Below are 23,811 nucleotides of genomic sequence, written 5' to 3' on the forward strand. Positions count from 1 at the left end.
ATAGGCATGTTTATAAAAGCTGCGTTACTTTTTGTGCAGACTTTAGGTTGAAGACAACATTTGATTGAATGGACTGCACTGCGCCATGATTACGGTGAAGGACACCAGTTCAAATCTTTTGTTTGGACCCAATCGATAAAAACATGCAGGGCCTCTATAGAGGAATCCAAATTCACGCATTCCTACACCTGACTAGCAGCCTTTAGTTGGGTAGCCGCCGGCTACAATGCACTCAAAATGTGAAATGATTCGGCCTTGGCGGAAATTTTAAACTGCATTCCATCACCCGTTTTACACCATCCCGCGAAAACACAGGTAGACAAAAGAATGATTTAAGTTTACAACACAATACAGTTCCCTTCAACAAAACACACAGCTTCTATATACATGGTCTATTCGCTGTTGAAGTGACATAATAATCGGATTAACTAACACGCGGTATCTATGCATTGATGTACTTGCGAACAAAAGGACTATGTATGAATAGATGTGACGGGATTACCTGCGGAATTATCTCCATTATATATATATTATTAGTAGGGATGACCAATGAACCATCAACTTGATTAGAACACTCCCATAGACATGCAGGGAGCTCAACTGTGCACTGCTTGCACAGACATTTCTAAATTGATCTCATTCTTTTATTTTTCAATATTTTTCTGTAAAAATTGGGGAAGTAAATGCCAATTATATTTACAAGCCGACGACGGATGTCGGCTTGTTCTGTCTCTTTATACCCGCATGCGAAGCATGGACGGGTATATTGTTATCCTTTGGTTTCTTCTCCTTCTTATCTATGCCTGTGCAACAGGGCATAGATATTCTGCTTATGCTCTTTAGTCTTCTCCTTATCTATGCCTGTGGAACAGGGCATAGATATTCTGCTTATGCTCTTTAGTCTTCTCCTTCTTCTTCTTCTTCTTCTTCTCCTTCTTCTTCTCCTTCTCCTGACCCTTCATATTGACAGGGCTAACTCCAAAATTACAAGGGTCCTAGAGCTCATATTTGGCGCATGTAATGGCCATACCCTGTAGATGCGCCTTTTGCCCATCTTGGCCTCAGAGGTCAAAGGTCACGGGCCCCAGGGGCTAAAATGTAAAAATACCAATCATGCTGTTTCTCATCAAATAAAATAGCCTCAGGGCCCTGAGTTGGTGCACTGATAGCCCTAGGGGTACGCTATATTTGCAAGTATAAATGAGCCCCATGTATCTTATATTATGAGCCCCTGGGCCCCAAATGTGAAAATAAAGGGCAATAGATTGGTCGAAAATTACAGGGGCACTATAGGGCTCATATGTAGAACACGTATGGGCCTTAACTTGTAGATGTGACTTTTTGCCCATTTTAGCTCCAGATGTTCAAAGCTAGGGGCCCCAGAGGCCCGAATGTTAAAACAAAGGGCCGGCCGTTTCTCAGCAAATAAAGTAGCTACAAGGTTCAGATTTGAAACACTAATAGGTCTTTAGCATTATATTGTTGTAGGAATATAAGAGCCCCATGTGGGCCCCAGGGCTCCAAATGTTAAGATAAGATTGGCAAGGGGGCCATGGCACCTGCCCAAATTATTGGGAGGTTGGCAATGGTAGGCCTACTTTTCTATAGCCACCAAAATTATTGGGGCCGCCCCCAGCTGTTTCGGAAGCACTTAGCATCTGAGCATTTTCTTTGCATGAGGTAGGCCTACATGAGCACTACTGATGGGGGGGTCTTGAAACAATTTTGTACGTGGAGTGTGCCACGCAGACTTTCGAATGCTAACTTTTCTATAGGCAACAACATGCAACAGACCACCCTACTTGAAGTTCTGTTGATTTTGCTACCCGGCCGGGCCATCTGTAGGCCTATAGTACCAATTTTCAACACAAGTCACAAAAAGAGTGACCCAGAACCTTGCCACTGGGATTTGCCTATAAAAGCAAATTGCATTCCATTCGCGTTGATAGCCTACTTGAGGGAGTCGACCATTGACATTGATAACATCAAGTTCAGTATCGTATACATGCATTTCGTACCGTGGGAAATTCATCGTTTTTTTGTCATCCTAAGGGAACAAACCCCAAGTCCGATGATGTCCCCCGTATATGAATGGATGAAATCGGGATCATGAAATAATTATATGATTGATTGACTTTCAAGACAAACCACAAAAATTACACAAATTTCCACTTTTGGGGACAATTTGGGGCAAAACCCCCTCCCCCCCAAAAAAAAATCACTTTGAATTCCTGTTAAGGGCTTACAAAACCCAGGCGGGGAACCCAGGTTTGATTCAACTGTTGAAAATCTTGATCCCGATCCGAATGATTAACTTGAAACATTTAATATGCGGCTCTTGACATCGGGTCGTGACATGACTGTCAGATCATCATCCCCGATCGAAAAGTAACCCCCGGCCCGGCCACGCGCCGCGGCCCGTAACTCGGTAAACCAGCTCAAAGGCGTTTCGTGGGACGTCATCAATCTTTTGGTTTGTACCCTAAAAAGGGCGTTACTAATAATAATTATGCATGATCGCAAATTCTTCAACCCGTATTTGGAATAATAAATATTCATAGTACTGCGAAATCAGCTCGCTACTGGCTGACGCGACCTTTCACTAATTATGCAGATCCATATTTGGAACAGAAATCCCCATATTTGGCACTTAAAAATTCCTGCAGTGAGCCGGGGTGATCATGCGAGATGGATCGTATATTGAATTCATCTGTTGCCATAGCAGGTAAGTTTATATTCTTCTTGTTGGCTTTTAATAAATTGCAATTTCACTAGAAATGCTCGTAGATGCATTTTTTTTTATCAATTATGGGTTGTAGCATTATATTAAGATAATTGTGAGCACGCGCACTTTGATAAAAAAATGGTGAGAGCGTCAAATATAAGACGATTTCCCTCCAGGCGATTGTCTAAAATGAAGGTCGACGCTATGACCCAGTACATGTATTGCAAGTGCGTAGTGCTAGCGTAGTAGCTAATTATTGCCAATGTGGTACGTGGTATCATATAGACCTGGGGAGCATAGTTCGTCATTAAATTCTTTGACGCTCAGTATCCTCTCCCTGTTTTAATAGTGTAGTCATCCATTATAGCAGGGATATGTGAGAGTAATCTTCCATGAATCTACTAAGTATGATTTCTGTGATTTAAATTTTAGCATCAAATTCGGGTTGAGTTGATCCGTGTATTAGGGGCTGTGCAATAATTATGAGGCCGGGGGGAGGGGGGAGTGTTGATCCCGAATCAGGCCGAATGATCTGTGTATTCCCGGATAATTATGTTTACGTGGGTGAACTATGCATGTCAGCAGTGGGAGGGTTGCCGCGACTGTTGTACAAGCAATATTTGGCAGGCCAAGGGCCCGGGCCAGGAGGGGGGGGGGGGGCAAGCAATTTTTGGCATGCCAAGAGGAGGGGAAAAGAAATTTTTAGCACACATTTTAATACGGGGCACCTTTTGCATAACACACTAAAAAGGCTTTAGAAAAACACTCAAAATATTCAATGCAAAAATTTTTCGCACACATGTACGCCTATAGGCCCAAAATTGGGAACAAAACATTTTTGGCATGTTCAAAGAGGAGGGACGTAAAGATTTTTTGGCAGCCTGAGGTGGGGGAGAACAAGTGGTTTAATGGCAGGCCGGGGAGGGGGGGGAAGCAATATTTGGCATCCCATATGAAAATTTTAACCCCCAGGGGAGGCTCATAATGATTACTCAGCCTCTTTATGCATTGTAATCAAATACTATCATGCATGCCTGACCACTTTGTAGAGGAGGTCATGGTTAGGTTTTATTATTGCACTAGCGGTCACCCGTATTTGGCGGTCGCGATTACCTGGCTGATGGTGACTGTCCCCACCAAGTTTCATGCCCATACAAAAGTTTTTACTAATTGACCTTCCCAGAAATTTGGCTCTAAATGGTGACTGCATCCACCAAGTTTCATGCCCATCCAACAGTTTTTACTAATTTGACCTAAGATGACCCCTGGTGACCCCTGGTGACCCCAAAATGACCTTTCAAAAATGTGGCTTTAAATGTTGACTGTACCCGCCAAGTTTCATGCCCATACAACAGTTTTCACTAATTTGACCTCAATTGAGCCCTGGATGACCCTGAAATGACCTTCCAAAAATTTGGCCCTAAATGTTGACTGCACCCACCAAGTTTCATGCCTATACGACAGTTTTAACTAATTTGACCTCAGACGACCCCTGATGACACCGAAATGACCTTCCAAAAATTTGGCTCTAAAAATAAAATGTTGACTGTACCCACCAAGTTCCATACAACAGTTTTTACTAATTTGACCTCAGATGACCCCTGGGTGACCTTGACCCACTAACCAATACAAACTCGTTCTGTCTCGGGTCAAGATACACCCACCCACCAAGTTTGATGAACGTGCAACTCCTTGTCTCCGAAAACATAGGGGGACAGACACACAGACAGAGATACATTATAGACAATGCCTATTATTATCAGGGGTCATCTGAGGTCAAATTACTAAAAACTGTTGTATGGTCATGAAACTGAGTGGGTAGTGGTACAGTCAACATTTAGAGTTAAATTTGTGGAAGGTCATTTCGGGGTCATCCGAGGTCCTCCAGGGGTCTTCTGAGGTATAATGTGTAAAAACTGTCGGATGGGCATGAAACTGAGTGGGTACAGTCAACATTTAAAGCCAAATTTTTGGAAGGTCATTTTGGGGCCATCCAAGGCTCTCCAGGGGTCATCTGAGGTCAAATTTGTAAAAACTGTCGTATTGGCATGAAATTTTTGGAAGGTCATTTCAGGGTTATCCAGGGGTCATCAGGTCAAATTAGTAAAAAGTTGTATTAAGGTTATTAATTATTTTAAACTGTTGTGATTTGGTAGTTCACAGCATCTTACGAATGGTAGTGCGCTTTGGCAAAAACTGCATTGCTCAATTCATAGCGGTAGCGTGTAGAAGAATTAAAATATCACAGATATACTTTTATAGGTGCTGCGGTTCTTGAGTTACGTTGTAAAGAGGGCTGAAACAACAACACTTTTGTAAAACGTACATAACTCATTAACAACAATAAATTAAGCAAGTTTGCAAAATATACGATTTGTAGAATGAATTTTTGCAAAACATCAAGGTGTAGCATATCAATAATATATTGATCTAGATAATGAAAATCGATTTTTTTGGTTGCTTCGACCAACAATACCTCGTCTACCCTTAAGCACGAAACATGGTCGGTAGGCCTACAGTCAACATTTGAGACAAATTTTTGGAAGATCATTTCGGAGTCATCCAAGGGTCATCTGAGGTCAAATTAGTAAAAACGCACCCGAGGTCATCCAGGGGTCATCTGAGGTCAAATTAGCAAAAACTGTTGTATGGGCATGAAACTTGGTGGGTACAGTCAACATTTAGAGCCAAATTTTTGGAAGGTCATGAAGGGGTCATCTGAGGTCAAATTAGTAAAAACTGTTTTATGGGCATGAAACTTGATGGGTACAGTCAACATTTAGAGCCAAATTTTTGGAAGGTCATTTTGGGGTCATCCGAGGTCATCCCATGTACCAAGTTTCAGTACTGGTACCATATCCCTTCTAATAATAATTTTATCTGAAAACTAATTACTTTCTTTGAGATGTTCATTACTTCACTCTAGCATCTTGACTTCTAATGTTATTTATACTGTATCAATAATTTCTGAAGTTTTCAGTATGCCTTCGAAAGATAGAAAGAGAAGAGAGGAAAGAAGAAGGAAGAGGGAGGACAAGAAACGTGAGGTAAGTGTATGTAACTGTTTTACTCTTGTAATCTATTTCATTTGTAATCCTGTTTGGTTTTTGCTTTGCTTGCTTGAAGTTGAACTACATGTAGGCCTATGTTCAGAGGGAGACTTACTGGTCACTATGTGACTCGGTGTGGGCGTGTGTTAAAAGTCCGGGTTAAAAGCTTATGAGCATTGAGCAAATTATGTTAAGAACCGAACTTAGTGCGGAGAGCATGACCAGAGGGTATCATCTTTAATATTATTTTCAGTTCATATTATGGAAATCAAGTTGTTAATTTTAAAAGTCATCTACATGCAGTGTAGGGGGCACTTTTAAGTTGTAGAATAAGTTTCCATGGGTGCTTTTCTCAAAAAGCCCCCGCATACAGCAAGGCTCTGTTCAATTTCCCCCATTAAAGGCATTATTTGTTTTTTGAATCTCACACCATTATGCTTTCACATGCCATAACTCTTGTGATGATCGACCTTATGGAAACAGAGGTTGCTAAGAATATTTCCACAACCTTCTGTGGTCACATTTCCTACCCAAAACTATGTTCCTTTATACCCTTGTTTTTTCTGATCATGTAATTTGTTACTCTAGCGGTCACCCGTCTTTCGCAATCACTGTCTTTTGCGGTTACTGTCTTTTGCAGTACTGATATTTTATATTCTTTTTATTGTATTGGTCAGGTGTAATGGTCAGGTGCAATGACAGTGTTTGAGTTAATTTATTTGCACCCAATTTTGAAAGTTATGGTGTAATTTCACCTGGTGCAGCGGAATTTTGGGAATCTCGGAATCAAAACAAATGTACAATTTTGTAGAACACTTTCAACACGGGCCAAAGCATTTGGCACAGAGTCACAGACACTGATAACCTGTGAGTTACGGTGAGCCTTACCAGAATTGTACCTGCATTGCTAAAAGTCACCCATTTTTGTCTCGCCTGATAAGGCAGGAGACTATATAATCACTTTTCCGTGGGGGTGTGTATGTGTGTGTGTATGTGACAAATTTGGTTAAAGTTTGCTTTCCGCCTATTTTCTCGGAGACTGAGTTGCACGTTCCTCAAACTTGGTGGGTGCATCTTGAGCCGAGACAGAACCGGTTTGTATTGGTTAGTGGGTCAAGGTCATCTAGGGGTCATCTGAGGTCAAATTAGTAAAAACTGTCGGATGGGCATGAAACTTGGTGGGTACAGTCAACATTTAAAAGCCAAATTTTTGGAAGGTCATTTCGAGGTCACCAGGGTCATCTAAGGTCAAATTAATAAAAACTGTCGGATGAGCATGAAACTTGGTGGGTACAGTCAACATTTAAAGCCAAATTTTTGCATGGTCATTTCGAGGTCACCAGGGGTCATTTGAGGTCAAATTAGTAAAAACTGTTGTATGGGCATGAAACTTGGTGGGTGCAGTCAACATTTAAAGCCAAATTTTCGTAAGGTCATTTCGAGGACACCAAGGGTCATCTGATGTCAAATTAGTAAAAACTAGTAAAAAGAGACAGAACCGGTTTGTATTAGTTAGTGGGTCAAGGTCATCTAGAGGTCATCTGAGGTCAAATTAGTAAAACTGTCGGATGGGCATGAAACTTGGTGGGTACAGTCAACATTTAAAAGCCAAATTTTGGAAGGTCATTTCGAGGTCACCAGGGGTCATCTGAGGTCAAATTAATAAAAACTGTCGGATGAGCATGAAACTTGGTGGGTACAGTCAACATTTAAAGCCACATTTTTGCATGGTCATTTCGAGGTCACCAGGGGTCATTTGAGGTCAAATTGGTAAAAACTGTTGTATGGGCATGAAACTTGGTGGGTGCAGTCAACATTTAAAGCCAAATTTTTAGAAGGTCATTTCGAGGACACCAAGGGTCATCTGAGGTCAAATTAGTAAAACTGTCGGATGGGCATGAAACTTGGTTGGTACAGTCAATATTTAAAGCCAAATTTTTGGAAGGTCGTTTCGGGGTCACCAGGGGTCATCTGAGGTCAAATTAGTAAAGACTGTCATATGGGCATGAAACTTGGTGGGTGCAGTCAACATTTAAAGCCAAATTCTTGGAAGGTCATTTCGAGGTCACCAAGAGTCATCTGAGGTCAAATTAGTAAAACTGTCGGATGGGCATGAAACTTGGTTGGTACAGTCAATATTTAAAGCCAAATTTTTGGAAGGTCATTTTGAGGTCACCAGGGGTCATTTGAGGTCAATGGGCATGAAACTTGGTGGGTACAGTCAACATTTAAAAGCCAAATTTTTGGAAGGTCATTTCGAGGTCACCAGGGGTCATCTGAGGTCAAATTAATAAAAACTGTCGGATGAGCATGAAACTTGGTGGGTCAGTCAACATTTAAAGCCAAATTTTGCATGGTCATTTCGAGGTCACCAGGGTCATTTGAGGTCAAATTAGTAAAAACTGTTGTATGGGCATGAAACTTGGTGGGTGCAGTCAACATTTAAAGCCAAATTTTTGGAAGGTCATTTCGAGGACACCAAGGGTCATCTGAGGTCAAATTAGTAAAAACTGTCGGATGGGCATGAAACTTGGTTGGTACAGTCAATATTTAAAGCCAAATTTTTGGAAGGTCGTTTTGCCCAGGGGTCATCTGAGGTCAAATTGTGGAAGGTCATTTCGAGGTCACCAAGGGTCATCTGAGGTCAAATTAGTAAAAACTGTCGGATGGGCATGAAACTTGGTTGGTACAGTCAATATTTAAAGCCAAATTTTTGGAAGGTCATTTTGAGGTCACCAGGGGTCATCTGAGGTCAAATGAGTAAAAACTGTCACATGGGCATGAAACTTGGTGGGTGCAGTCAACATTTAAAGTCAAATTTTTGGAAGGTCATTTCGAGGTCACCAAGGGTCATCTGAGGTCAAATTAGTAAAAACTGTCGGATGGGCATGAAACTTGGTTGGTACAGTCAATATTTAAAGCCAAATTTTTGGAAGGTCATTTTGAGGTCACCAGGGGTCATTTGAGGTCAAATGAGTAAAAACAGTCGTATGGGCATGAAACTTGGTGGGTACAGTCACCATTTTAAGCCAAATTTTTGGAAGGTCATTTTGAGGTCACCAGTTGTCATCTGAGGTCAAATGAGTAACAACTGTCGGGTGGGCATGAAACTTGGTGGGTACTGTCAAAATTTGAAGCCAAATTTTTGGAAGGTCGTTTCGGGGTCACCAGGGGTCATCAGGGGTCATCTGAGGTCAAATTAGTACAAACTATCGTATGGGCATGACACTTGGTGCCTACAGTCAACCTTTAAAGCCAAATTTTCGGAAGGTCATTTTGCGACCACCAGGGGTCATCTGAGGTCAAATTAGTAAAAACTGTCGGATAGACATGAAACTTGGTGGGTGCAGTCAACATTTAGAGCCAAATTTTTGGAAGGTCATTTCAGGGTCATCTGAGGTCAAATTAGTAAAAACTGTTGCATGGGCATGACTCTTGGTGGGTACAGTCACCATCAGCCAGATAATCGTGCCCAGCTGATAACAGCCAAATTCATTTACCTCTACCAAAAGTAATTGCAAATGCAGGCGAGACTCGTGGTTCGAGAACCGCCTTGTTTTAACCATCTGTCTCTACATGTATGGGAAAAGAAATTGTCAAAAGTTGCAGGGAAAATCTTCAAAAGTCACCCATTTGGGCTACCAAATCGCAGTTTGGCAACTGATTAATTTGGGTGATTTGGAGACTTCAAAATAGTGAAATTGGATATTCTTTCAATGATCCTTCAACACAAAAGCATCAAACACTTGACCTAATTCAATAAACAAACAATTGACTGTTGACAATAGGTTCTCCATAAAAAGCAGTAATCCTTTAAGTTTGAACACTGACATGATGATGTTGACAAATTAGTTGAATAAACAATACATTTTAATTACTCAAGTAAGATTCTCCTGTGTAATGACTGACCCAATATCAGACCAGACATAGGATTTGCAGGTGTTCATGTTAAACAGCATGACTGTATTGTAGTGTATTGTGACTGTTTACTTAGTGCTTAGCACGCAGGGAGCTTTCCGTGCTTTTGAAACTAATTTAACTTAATTTGACTCCCTTAACCATTACTGAACTAGATCTCACTAAATCTCACTATGAAAACCACTGCTCGTGCACGCATTGCACGTGACTTGATGACGCAATCAGCCTAAGTCATATATGCCCAGGGAATCGTTGGCGGGCCAACGTCACCTGTGTGGCTACATGCTGGGGATCTTCATGCGTGGCATGCGAGGGGTCCGAGGTTCGAATCCCGGGGGTGCAAAGTGACTTCTTTCTTCATCTTCTCTCCTTTTTCGTTTCTTCTTTCCCTTCCGATAGCAAACATCCCTTGTGTTCAGTTAGGGTTATGTAGCATGTTTTTCCTAGGTATAGGCCAAAATAACCCTTACTGAACTAGATCTCACTAAATCTCACTATGAAAACCACTGCTCGTGCACGCATTGCACGTGACTTGATGACGCAATCAGCCTAAGTCATATATGCCCAGGGAATCATTGGCCGGGCCAACGTCACCTGTGTGGCTACATGCTGGGGATCTTCCGCGTGGCATGCGAGGGGTCCGAGGTTGAATCCGGGGTGCAAAGTGACTTCTTTCTTCATCTTCTCTCCTTTTTCGTTTCTTCTTTCCCTTCCGATAGCAAAAATCCCTTGTGTTCAGTTGGGGTTAACGTAAACAAAAACAAAATTGAACATTTTATTGAAGTGCGCACAACCTTGTTCTTCGCATCGCAAAAGTCTGTTTTCCAAAATAATATTAAAACAAAAAAGTTTTTAGCCTCACCAATTTTCCAGTTTCAGTAATTTATTATAGATATTTAACACACAGAGTAATGTACTAATCTACTTGTTTATTTCTGGGATTTTTTTCATGTTAATCTGATGTTTTGTATGTGACCAACCCTGGTTTCTGGTTATCATCACTACTTACCAAATAATATCTGACGTATCCGTAATTGTTGATGACATTGGGACATTATGCATTATACAAATGCACTATGGATATTGTAAACCAATAAATGGTATGTATACCTACAAAATCCACCCATCCAACACTATCTTGCCACCTTATTCCATTTATCCCCTGGTTAACCTTTTTACTCCCTTTATCACTTACACCACTTGTAATCCGTTATCTTTATTCACTTATCCACGTGTGCTCAAACATTTGTCAATGTCAAATAAACATTTAACACTGCCTTAATGATGCACCTGGTAACTAACCAATTCGTAACTCATTTCACATCCAACATCAACCCATGTACTTGATTTTGTTCTCATTTTCCTATCTGGGTTTGAATCCCATTTCTTATGACTCACTCACTTATTTGTCATATTAATAACCTACCATCCCTGATGCAATGCCCTTCCTCCCCATACATAATTCTTTAATTGATCCACTATTAAAATAACTATCTATTGTCTGTGTTTCCTACTACAATATATCTGTCTACTAACTCACCAATTGGCAACTACACTATGAACTATTTATATACCTATCTGGTGTTCTTTCACCACTGTCTAATTTTCTTAACTTACCTGGTGTTATTTCACCATTTTATTTTAACTTCCCTGGTGTCTTTCACCACACTCTTTTCATAACTTGCCTGGTTTTCTTTCATCACTTTATTTCCATAATTTACCTGGTGTTATTTCACCACTCTTTTCATAACTTACTTAATGTTCTTTCACCAATTTCTTTTCCTAACTTACCTGGCATTCTTACACCACTTTAATTTCTTAACTTACCTGGTCTTTTTTCACCACTTTCTTTTCCCAACTTATCTGGTGTTATTTCACCACTTTCTTTTCCTAACTTGCCTGGTTTTCTTTTACCACTTTCTATTCATAACTTACCTGGTGTTCTTTTACCACTTTCTATTCATAACTTACCTGGTGTTCTTTCACCACATTCCTTTTCCAAACTTGCTTGGTGTTCTTCACCACTTTCCTCTATTACCTCCTGTAACCTCGGTTCAGGAGGATGATACAGAATTGCATACAGAATCTCATACAGAATTGCATACAGAATCTCATACAGAATCTCAAGCAAAGAATGAATGTGAAGTGATACCTCCTGTACCTTCGGGTCAGGTGCGTGATACAGAAATTGCTAGAGAATGCCTTACAGAATGTCAAGCAAAGAATGAATGTGAAGTGATTCTTCCTGTCTCCTTGATTCAGCAGAGTGATACAGAATGTCAATCAAATAATGAATCTGCAAATCAAACGTCAATGAATGTTCTTTCTGTAATTGAATCAACAGATCCACCATCTACACCTGCTATCAGAGATGCAAACAGAGATGAGACAACCTCATTACATGCTATATCAATTGGTTCAGTTGAAAGGTCAGTACCAAGTGCAATTTCTAATATATGCTTTCATTTGACTCAAAATGCTACAGATCCTTCATGTTTTGATTCAAACCCATGTACAGATCATAACCCATTTACAGATCATGACAATTCTGGTCAAAGTGTATCAGAAATTACGAGTTGTATTACAGGTCTGCAATCTAAGTCCAGTACAAATGAATTAAATAATTCCAGTGATAATGATCAGCCAGGTTGTTCTTTTTGGACAGAAAATGATACTAAGAAAGCAAAACGTCAAGCCAAGAGTAAAAGATACTATGCCAAACACAGAGAGAGAATACTAGAAAAGAAAAGAGTGCATTACATGGCAAACAGGTCATCCATATTGAAAAATTCAAAAGACCGCTACAGCTCAAACAAGTCATTGATACTGAACAGCAAGAAAGACTACTACAAATCCAACAAACCATCTGTACTGAAAAATAGAAAAGACAACTACAAATCAAGCAGACCATCTGTACTGAAAAATAGAAAAGACCACTACAGCTCAAACAGGCCATCCTTACTGAAAAATAGAAAAGACAGCTACAAAACAAGCAAGTCATTGATACTGAACAGCAAGAAAGACTACTACAAATCAAACAGAAGATCTGTATTGAAAAATAGAAAAGACCACTACAGCTCAGACAGACCATCTGTACTAAAAAATAGAAAAGACCACTACAGCTCAAACAGGCCATCTTTACTGAAAAATAGAAAAGACCACTACAGCTCAAACAGGCCATCTGTACTGAAAAATAGAAAAGACCACTACAGCTCAAACAGGCCATCTGTACTGAAAAATAGAAAAGACCACTACAGCTCAAACAGACCGTCCTTTCTGCAAAATAGAAAAGACCACTACGAATCAAACAGGTCATCCATACTGAAAAACAGAAAAGAGAACTATACAAAAAACAATGATACAATACTGCAAAAGAAAAGGATTAATTACATTAGAAACAAAGCTTTGGTGTTGATTAAAAGGAGCATATACTACTTGAGAAATAGAGATGCAATTTTGAACCTAAAGAAAGTAGCCTATCAAGAACCTGAAAGAAAAGCTAGACAGATCCAACAGACTAAAACCTCTCGTGAATCTTCTACAAATGATATTACAAAAGTTGTCCAGAAATTTAAGACTGAAATCCAAAGAGAAAAGCCAATCTTCACTTGCCTTGTATGCAATCGCTCATTATTCAGAAATCAGGTTGTCTCATTCGATAAAGCAAAGTACAGTAAATCTAGCTTGTTATCAGCAATGCCAACCAATACTAATTATGAAACCCTCCCAACTGATGCATGGATTTGTAAAACATGTCACAACAACATCAAACAGAATATAGTTCCACGATTGTCACAATCCAATAACCTAGAACTGTGTCCACAGCCTGCAGAACTGTCAGAACTTAACATCCTTGAAAGACACTTGATTGCACCTGTGATTCCTTTCATGAAATTAGTTCCTTTATACAAAGGCTGTCAGAAAGGTATTCATGGCCAGGTTGTTTGTGTAAAAGCTGATGTAGATAGTACAGCAAAAGCATTGCCACGGCTTCCCAGTGATGACAGTATCATTCGAGTCAAACTGAAACGTAAATTGCAATACAAAGGTCACGTTATGTACAAGCAAGTTTCTCCCAGTAAGATCAGAACAGCTCTCAATGTACTGAAGCAAATAAATCCAGTGTTTGAAGACATTGATATAGATGCTAATCAATTGGATGCAATTGACAATGATCCAATCATAGCTACTGAAAATGCTGAAAGCTTGGAATCAGAAAATGACAATATTATTAACTTGGAACCAAATCAGATTGCAGACCTCACAGATCAACAAGAACCTTCAGAAATAGCAATACAAAACATCCATGAGATCAATGATACTATTAGTACGACTTCATCTATCATAACAAATGAACTTGAAGAACCTGTTGATATGGAAATCAGTGACTCTGAAATTGAAGAACCTTGTGATATGGATATAAGTGACTCTGAGCTTGAAGATGACATTTCTGAATCAGTGCATAATAGAAATGATGATAACAAAGATGAAGATTTATCTGAAACTGCATCTACAGAAATCTATGAACCAGAGACTGATAATACAAGATATCAAGATCAATCTGAAAATGCAAATGAAAAAATCTGTGGAACTAATCAAAATGACAGTGAAAATGATCATGAAGATGTCAATGAGGAAAAGTATGAAACAAATCATGACAGTGATAATGATAATGTCAATGAAGAAAACTGTGAAACAAATCATGACAATGAAAATGATGATGCCAATGTCAATGAGGAAAACAGTGAAACAAATCAGAATGACAGTGACAATGATGATGATATCACTCACACATCCGTTCCACTCGTATCATGTTTGCAGCCAGTTGACTTTACACAATATGTTGCAGATCACCTTGATGATTCCATACTTAGTCTTGCACCTGCAGAAGGCAACAGACCTATCAGTGTTCTCAATGTAGAAGCAGAAGCATTCCCAGTTCAATTTCCAGATGGCAAGAATACGTACAAAGCACAAAGAGATCCAAAGGTTTCTCCAAGCAGATATTTCAATGCTCATCTATTTTCGTCAGATACTCGATTTGCTAGTGATCCACAGTATATTTTCTTTGCTCAATATGCCACAGAATTGAACATGATAACATCTCAGATTTCAATTGCTATGAGACAAGGCCATACCAAAACTCCTGATGGAAAAGCGATCACACCTGACATGCTTGCAGACAAAGAACAAGTCAAACAACTGGTTGAAAGAGATTCAGCATTTCGATATTTAAGACAGATAAGAGGAACACCATCTTATTGGGACGCAACTCTCAAAGATTTATTTGCAATGATTCGTCAAATTGGCATTCCCACATGGTTTCTAACCTTTAGTGCTGCTGACCGTAGATGGATTGAAATTGACAATGCAATTCTTGAACAGCAAGGCAAACAACCTCTTACACCAGAAGAGCACAAAGATATGGATTGGAACACACATTGTGAACACATATATTCAAACACAGTAACCCCTGCTAGAATGTTTGAGCACAGAGTGAAAAAGTACATCAAAGATATCCTTAAATCACCTGCTGAACCTATTGGCAAAGTTGTTGACTATTTTTATCGTACAGAGTTCCAACAGAGAGGCTGGCCACACATTCATATGCTAGTTTGGGTAGAAGATGCTCCTGATGTATATGATGTATCAGATTGTGATATTGTTGAATTTGTTGACAAATATGTATCATGTGAACTACCATCTGAAGATGATGATCCAGAACTCCATGAAATTGTCAAATCATGTCAAATGCATAGCAAGAATCATACCAAGTCTTGTCATAAAACAGGCAAAACATGTAGATTCAACTTTCCAAAACCACCTTCAGAACGAACTTTCATAGCTAGAAACCTAGATACATATGATGATTCAGATGATGATGAAGATGAAAGTAATGATGACACTCCTGATGAATTACATGTACTTGATGATCAAGGAGAGGCAGATGCAACAATTGAAGCTAAAGAATTGATCCAGAAAATACATGATACTCTGACTGACCCAGATATAGAAATCACAGAAAAGACATCTGTTGCTGAAATCTTTGATGCTGCAAATGTTCCTCAAGCAGAACTAGAAATGGCACTTGAAACACTCGCATCACGATCTACCATATATCTGAAAAGAAAACCTGCAGAAGTTTTGATCAATAACTACAATCCTCACCTGATACGTGCTTGGAATGGCAATATGGACATTCAACTTGTACTTGATGCTTATAGTTGTATCAAATATATCATGTCGTATTTAACCAAATCTGAACGTCAAGTAGGTGATCTGTTGAAAAATGCACAGAAAGAAGCCAGACAAGACAATAGCGATGCTATTACAGAGCTGAGAAAAATTGGAAATGTATATCTACACAGTCGAGAGTTAAGTGTTATGGAAAGTATATACAGAGTATGTAGCATGCACTTGAAAGATTGTACAAGAGAAGTCATTTTTGTACAGACAGATCCAGATGGTCAAAGAATATCACTGCCACTATCTCTGATGCAAAATAAAGACCCCACAGAGCCAGTATGGATGACAAATTTGCTTGAAAAGTATTATGGCAGACCTGACATGCCCAATTTCAATGACATGTGCTTGGCAACATTTGCATCCAAGTTTCGCTTTGCATCATCAAAAACTGGAAACAGAGCTAGTAATGATGAATCGGATGAAGAGGAAGAAAGTTCAAGAAATACAAGCAGAAAGTATGATCTTGAGTATCTAGGCAGAGATCTTGGAATTGCAATAGAACGTGTAGGCAAACCTGCAATTGTACGCTATCCAAAGATAAAGCTTGAAAAAGATCCTGAAAAGTACTATATGAACATCATACGCATGTACTTGCCACATCGTAACATTGAGCTCAAGCCAGAAGATTTTGAAAGCTTTGCATTGTACTATCACACTGGTTTTGTTAGAACACCTGAAGGTGTGAAATCTGTCAAACAAGTCGTCAAAGACAACATGAAGAAATATGAACCTATCAATGACAAAATAGATACTGCATGGAATGAAATGCAAAATGCAAATGATAATCTTGAAGATGCATGGGCTGCATTAGCACCACAAGCTGAACAGCAACGTCTTGATGATCTTGAAGACAAAATCATGTTAAACAATGAATCTGATGATGATTTCAATGACATTGAAATTCCTGAATTGCAAGCAAATCCATCCAACAAATGCAATGATAACCAATATCGATCACCAGTTGAAACGATAAGATCAGTTCCCTCAGATGACCAAGTTGCATCAATGATCAGAGCTCTCAATGATAAACAGTTACAGCTTTTCAAGTATGTCCACCAATGGTGTATGAATAAAATGAATGGTGAAAACCCAGAACCTTTCAGAATATTTCTCACTGGTGGAGCTGGCACAGGCAAATCTCATGTAACAAGATGTATCAGATATCATGCAGAGAAAATCTTTGACACCTTACGTGAAACACAACAAGAAAAGACAGTACTGGTTGTTGCACACCTTGGCACAGCTGCTTTCAATGTTGAAGGACAAACAATTTGTTCTGCTCTGAATATCAGTATCCATGCGACTAAAGATTACAAACCACTTAGAGAAGAGTCACTCAATACTATGCGTACAAAGTTGCAGCACTTGCAGTTACTGATCATAGATGAGATCTCAATGGTTAGCAAAAAGCAGTTACAATACATTCACGGTAGACTACAGCAAATCAAGCGAGCTTCAGATCGTTCATTCTTTGGCAATATTTCAGTATTAGCTGTCGGAGATTTCTATCAAATACCACCCATCAATTCCACTTCATTATGTGTACCTGATGATAATCCATTGAATGACATGTGGACTGACAATTTCAAAGGCAGTGAACTCACACAAATCATGCGTCAACAAGATGATCTTGAATTTGCACAACTACTTAATCGCTTACGTGCAAGAAAAAAAGGTGATGCTATAAATCCAGATGATAATAGGAAGCTTTTGTCACGAACACTTGAATCTGAAACAAGTTTGACTCCACCAAAGGAAGCACTTCATATCTATGCATTCAATAAAGATGTTGACAAACATAACCAAACAATGCTAGAATCTCTTCCAAGTCAAAAAACCACCATCCTTGCTCTTGATATCAAAGAACGTGCAGGACAAAGTCAAACCAGGAAAATACCATATAAGTCTGAAGAAATTGGTAAAACAGTGCTGCAATCTCACCTATGCTTAGCAGTGGAAGCTAGAGTAATGCTTACAACAAATCTAGATGTACCTGACGGTCTTTGCAATGGAGTCACTGGCACAGTCAAATCGATCCTTCCTGATGATGCAAACAATCAACCAAGTGCTATCTATGTACAATTTGATAATGCAAAGTGTGGTGCAAATGCAAGACAAAAAGCCCTCTACCAAATGAATATGCTAGCTGTGTTGTCATAAAACCGCATAAAGAAAGCATTGAAATACATGATGAATATGGCCATCAAACTAGAATACGGAAGCAATATCCACTGAAACTAGCCTGGGCAATCACTATGCACAAGGTACAAGGACAGTCAACAGATCAAGCAGTTATTTCGTTGAAAGGAATAAAAGCATGCATGGCCTATGTTGCAATTAGTCGTGTCACACACCTCACTGGTCTATATCTCTCAGACTATGATCCAAAGAGAATTTTCTGTAATGAAACACTTCAGCAGCACTTATCAAATATGTTACCATGTGACCTTTCAGTTGCTAACCCGATTCTGCACACCAATCACAGAGAACATTTTATAATAGTTCATCACAATGTACAAAGTCTTTCCAAACACATTGATGATATCAAATGTGACTTTGAAATCAGGAAAGCTCATATCATAGCCCTATCAGAAACATGGTTGAGTACTGATCATAACATGAGTAACTATGGAATACCTGGATATCAACTTGTTGCCATGAGAAAACATCCTGGACATGCTAAAGGCAGAGGTACTGCAATGTATATTCATGAGAGTGTTCCATTTACTGCACTACCACTTGAAGTAGATGAATGTGATATTCTTGCTATAAGAACCAATGGCAATCCATCTATGGTTATCATGACAGTCTACAAGCCAGTCAGTACAAGCATTACTATTCTTTCCGATGTGCTTAACAACTTGTGCACCCAGATAGAGATGCTAGATGTTGATTATGTTGTTATTTTGGGCGATTTCAATCATGATCTACTGAAGAAACCACCAATTAATGCATTACAGACATATCACCAACTGATAACCTCTCCTACCACTGGTAAAGGAACTCTGCTAGACCATGTTTACATTAAGCCAATGCCTGTAGAATATAATGCATCAGTGTTAGCATCACATTTCAGCTACCATGAACCAGTTGCTCTTTGTATGAAATCATAGAAATCTCCTCTAGAATCAATGTAACAGTGCAGTAATGAAGTGTTAATGGCAAACATACAGTGTTCCGAGTTTCATGTCATCCTCAGTTCTGACCAGAAATTACAAGCTGAACGTAACTACAGTTTATAATAGTAACATCATGCTAAATCTCATTCCCTATCAGTTTCATAAAGAAAGATTAAGTGTTTATTGAATGTCTAGCACAACATCAAGCCCTAGCTGCTTCATGCAGAATGTTCATAAATGTAAAAAGGATAACAGAATCTTAGCTTTTTTGTGCACAGTGTGTCAGCATTGTTGTATGCAAAATGTGAACACAATGTTCTATTTTTATTGTCTTCAGAATGTTAATGGAATACAGAATATGAACAAAAGTCTTTTGCAAATGTCAAGCATATTTGTATATGGGAACATATTGGCCAGGCTATTGCTGTACAGAATATGAACATACTGTAATCTCAAACTTATTTTGTTTAAGAAAATGCCAAGCAGTTTACTATGCAGAATACAAACATGTAATATATAATTATATATTATAATTATACAGAATGTCAAATCTGTTTCTATAAAGCAATGTTATCAAAATGTCAACCCTGTTTCTATGCAGAATGTCAAGCTTATTTATTTGCAGAACATCAACAGAATGATAGCAGAATGTTGAGCATATTTCACCATGCATGTACATAATGTTGAATGTTGACAAGATGAAACTTCATTTCTTTACAGAATGTGAACAGATGACAGAATGTGAACAGATGACAGAATGTGAACAGATGACAGAATGTGAACAGATGACAGCATGTGAACAGATGACAGAATGTGAACAGATGACAGAATGTGAACAGATGACAGAATGTGAACAGATGACAGAATGTGAACAGATGACAGAATGTGAACAGATGACAATGTGAACAGATGACAGAATGTGGACAGATGACAGAATGTGAACAGATGACAATGTGAACAGACGACAGAATGTGGACAGATGAAAGAATGTGAACAGATGACAGAATGTGAACAGATGACAGAATGTGAACAGATGACAGAATGTGAACAGATGACAGAATGTGAACAGATGACAGAATGTGAACAGATGACAGAATGTGAACAGATCACAATGTAAACAGATGACAGAATGTGAACAGATGACAGAATGTGAACAGATGACAGAATGTGAACTGATGACAGAATGTGAACAGATGACAGCATGTGAACAGATGACAGAATGTGAACAGATGACAGAATGTGAACAGATGACAGAATGTGAACAGATGACAGAATGTAAACAGATGACAGAATGTGAACAGATGACAATGTGAACAGATGACAGAATGTGAACAGATGACAATGTGAACAGATGACAGAATGTGAACAGATGACAGAATGTGAACAGACGACAGAATGTGAACAGACGACAGAATGTGAACAGACGACAGAATGTGGACAGACGACAGAATGTGGACAGACGACAGAATGTGGACAGACGAAAGAATGTGAACAGACGAAAGAATGTGAACAGACGACAGAATGTGAACAGACGACAGAATGTGGACACACGAAAGAATGTGAACAGATGACAGAATGTGAACAGATGACAGAATGTGAACAGATGATAGAATGTGGACAGATGACAGAATGTGAACAGATGACAGAATGTGAACAGATGACAGAATGTGAACAGATCACAATGTGAACAGATGACAGAATGTGAACAGATCACAATGTGAACAGACGACAGAATGTGAACAGACGACAGAATGTGAACAGACGACACAATGTGAACAGACGACACAATGTGAACAGACGACAGAATGTGAACAGACGACAGAATGTGAACAGATGACAGAATGTGAACAGATGACAGCCTATTTCTATATTTGGTGTTTTATAAACAAAATTTCAACTAATATGTTGCACACAACACAACGTCACCATCAGCAGTCAAAATGTCCAAACTCAAGAAAATACACAGTGTCACAGCATTGATCTTGAATCTTCAATGTCACTATACATTAAGATGAACTACAGCATTGCAGGTGCACTGCATGTTCTTGCAGTACCAACTTCATGCCAACCCAGTTACATCTGACCAGTATCAACTACATCTCTACAAATCTCCGACTTCGACCAACTTCACAACTTTTCAACCAGTTTCAAATCTACTCTTCTTATTCACAAGGTAAGTGAGCACCTGGTTATCATATTTGTATGCCTTTCGCTTTAGCTTAAGGTATGTCAGAGGGATGGTATGAGTTCTATAAAGAAATCCCAAGGCTTCACCCCATGTACATGAATTTTCTCATTTTATAATTACAGCTGGGCTCTACAAGTTGTATACCAAGAGCTGGCTCTGTCTTTAATCTCTTGAAAAAGAAAGACCATTAGTCTTGTCTTTTCAAAACGTGAAGTTTGTAACTTCATTTATACCATTTGTATTTTACATAATTTTACCCTCATTGCATGTTGTTTCACATTTTTTCCTGTTCTTACTTTGTCCATTGCTGATGTAACAGATTTGTATCCTTTTGGATCCATCCTCTGGTTCCATGTAAAAAATGCGTTCCCATGTCTTTATATTTAAAATGGTCAGACAAAATGCATTGGATTTGCTCACCAAAACTATTTCAATTCTGTTATATGTAGGATATAAATATTGATGGGACTAAATTTCTAATGTTTCCATTTTCCTATTTCCCTGTTTTTGGGTGTTTTTTTTTTCTACAGGTAGTCCTGCAAGAGAAATCATCTGCAAATTTCACTGCAAAATTAGAAGCCAACTATATTATTCAAGACAATTATGAAGTATCACCATGAACACTCAAAACAACTTAATTCACGATGACACAGCTGTCATTAGTATGCTAAGAAAGCATCAATCCTGACTCTTCATTATCAGTACACACTAAGGTGGACAAGAGCATTGCAGAAGCACTACTTGCAGTACCATGTCTCTCCAATTACATCTGTAGCCAGTACCAACTACATCTCTATCACAGACAGTACCAACTTCATGGCAACTCAATTACATCAGAGCATCTCTACATCTCTACAAATCACAGGCTGACATAATTCAACTTTCCAGTACCAACTTCACAACTTTTTAACCAGTCTCAAATCTACTCTACTTGTTCACAAGGTTAGTAAATATTTGGTTACCATATTTGTATGCCTTTCGCTTCAGCCTTAACGCCCACACTTATTTACTAGTGTACAGCCTTCTCCAGCCTAGCTGCAGCTTCCAGCAGCCACAATGTATTGAACGAGGGATCCCCCAGCCAAACTGGTAACTAGGTATGTGCCCTGCTCACCGACATTAATTAACAGTTATTATGTCCGCAATAGTCATTCAGTATACCTATATCTGTGTGTACAGCTACCTTAGTATGTTGTGGCATGTTTGTATACGTACACGACTCTGCAAAGTACTTTCGTTTATATAACCATTATATTTTTTGGCAAAAAACAACTAAACACATTTAACTGGCACATGATTTTCACTTCGTCTTCAGTCTCAATACCAAACCACAGCAAACAGTATACTTCGAAAAGTTTAGGATATTAGTATTGCTCCTGATAATAACGTGTAATTAATCATTTTATTTACATTTCCAGGTGTAGCAGTACTACGGAGGATACTGGCTTTATGGCACAATTCTTAAAAGACAAGAGGATGATGATTTGGAAATCAAAAGCTGCCATCTATAATCTGTCGCATTCATTCAACACTTTCCCAACATGCTGCCAGACTGAAATGTCAACAATTCAACTTTGAAGAAAAATCTTAATGTGCACGGTGAACATTTTATGAGAACTTAAATACTTGCATAGTAATTTATGTGGTGCATAAACTAACTACATCCATAGTGCACTGGTATATGTTTGCTCCAATTATAAATACAATAAGGACCTCAACAAGTGACACTGACATTTGATGCATACAAGTGCAATGCACTATATCTTACAAACTATAAAAGTAGAATTACGACAATATTCTTTGGTTCACATCAAGTTAGGTAGTGACGTTAATGTCTTTTAGCAGTTGTGCCACGCTAACCACCCTTGTACGTGTGCAACTTAACACACACGACTCAATACTGAGTGAGCCCACCAAAAATACAAAAATACGCACTACATCACTACCAAACTTGAGGCACACCAATGTATAGTGAAGGTTACTAGTCCAACATGTGGTTCGCTAGTCCGCAAAAATAATAACATGGTTCATTAGTCCAAACATATATTTGGTTAGAGAACCCTATTTTTTTATTCGGACTAGCAAGTCTTAGGACTAACGACCCCACTTTTTTCTCAGACTAGTGACACTTATGACTACCACACCTTGAGATTAGCGGATGTATGATGTAGAGTAATTGTAGACCAAAATGTTTACCGGCTGATCCATAGCGTAAGGTGTACCTTAAGGGTCGACGAGGTATTGTTGGTTGTAGCAACCAAAAAATATTGTGTCATTATCTAAATCAATATATTATTGGAAAAATAACACCTTGATATTTTGCATTCTACATATTATATACTTAGAGAACTTGCTTAATTTATTATTTCAAATGAGTTAACCACAGGACCTACAAAAGTATATCTGTGATTTGGATTCTGCTACATGATTTGCTATGACTTGAGCAATGCAATATTTCCCAAAGATCATTACTATTCGCAATTTCAAATAGCTGCTAACCTTAATGCCATTAATTAAAAGTCGACTACCATAAAATGATGAGTTTTCACTTCAAGGGTTTAGAAC

At 38.8% G+C, this 23,811-nt stretch overlaps 1 protein-coding gene and 1 long non-coding RNA gene across 3 annotated transcripts in view; both read left to right on the forward strand.

Annotated features, from left to right (window-relative positions):
- LOC140146750 (E3 ubiquitin-protein ligase znrf2-like) overlaps window positions 1–23,811 on the forward strand; it is a 125,443-nt gene that overhangs the window by 13,146 nt on the left and 88,486 nt on the right.
- On the forward strand, window positions 5,673–23,480 carry LOC140146751 (uncharacterized). 2 transcript variants are annotated; one of them, XR_011858296.1, is made up of 5 exons: window positions 5,673–5,772; window positions 12,063–12,122; window positions 19,779–21,231; window positions 21,777–22,188; window positions 22,665–23,480. It is a non-coding gene; the product is annotated as an uncharacterized lncRNA (long non-coding RNA). The 2 variants fall into 2 exon arrangements; XR_011858297.1 differs by having other exon boundaries at window positions 20,045–21,231.

This window comes from Amphiura filiformis, chromosome 2 (genome assembly GCF_039555335.1).
Source record: "Amphiura filiformis chromosome 2, Afil_fr2py, whole genome shotgun sequence".
Lineage (NCBI taxonomy): Eukaryota > Metazoa > Echinodermata > Ophiuroidea > Amphilepidida > Amphiuridae > Amphiura > Amphiura filiformis.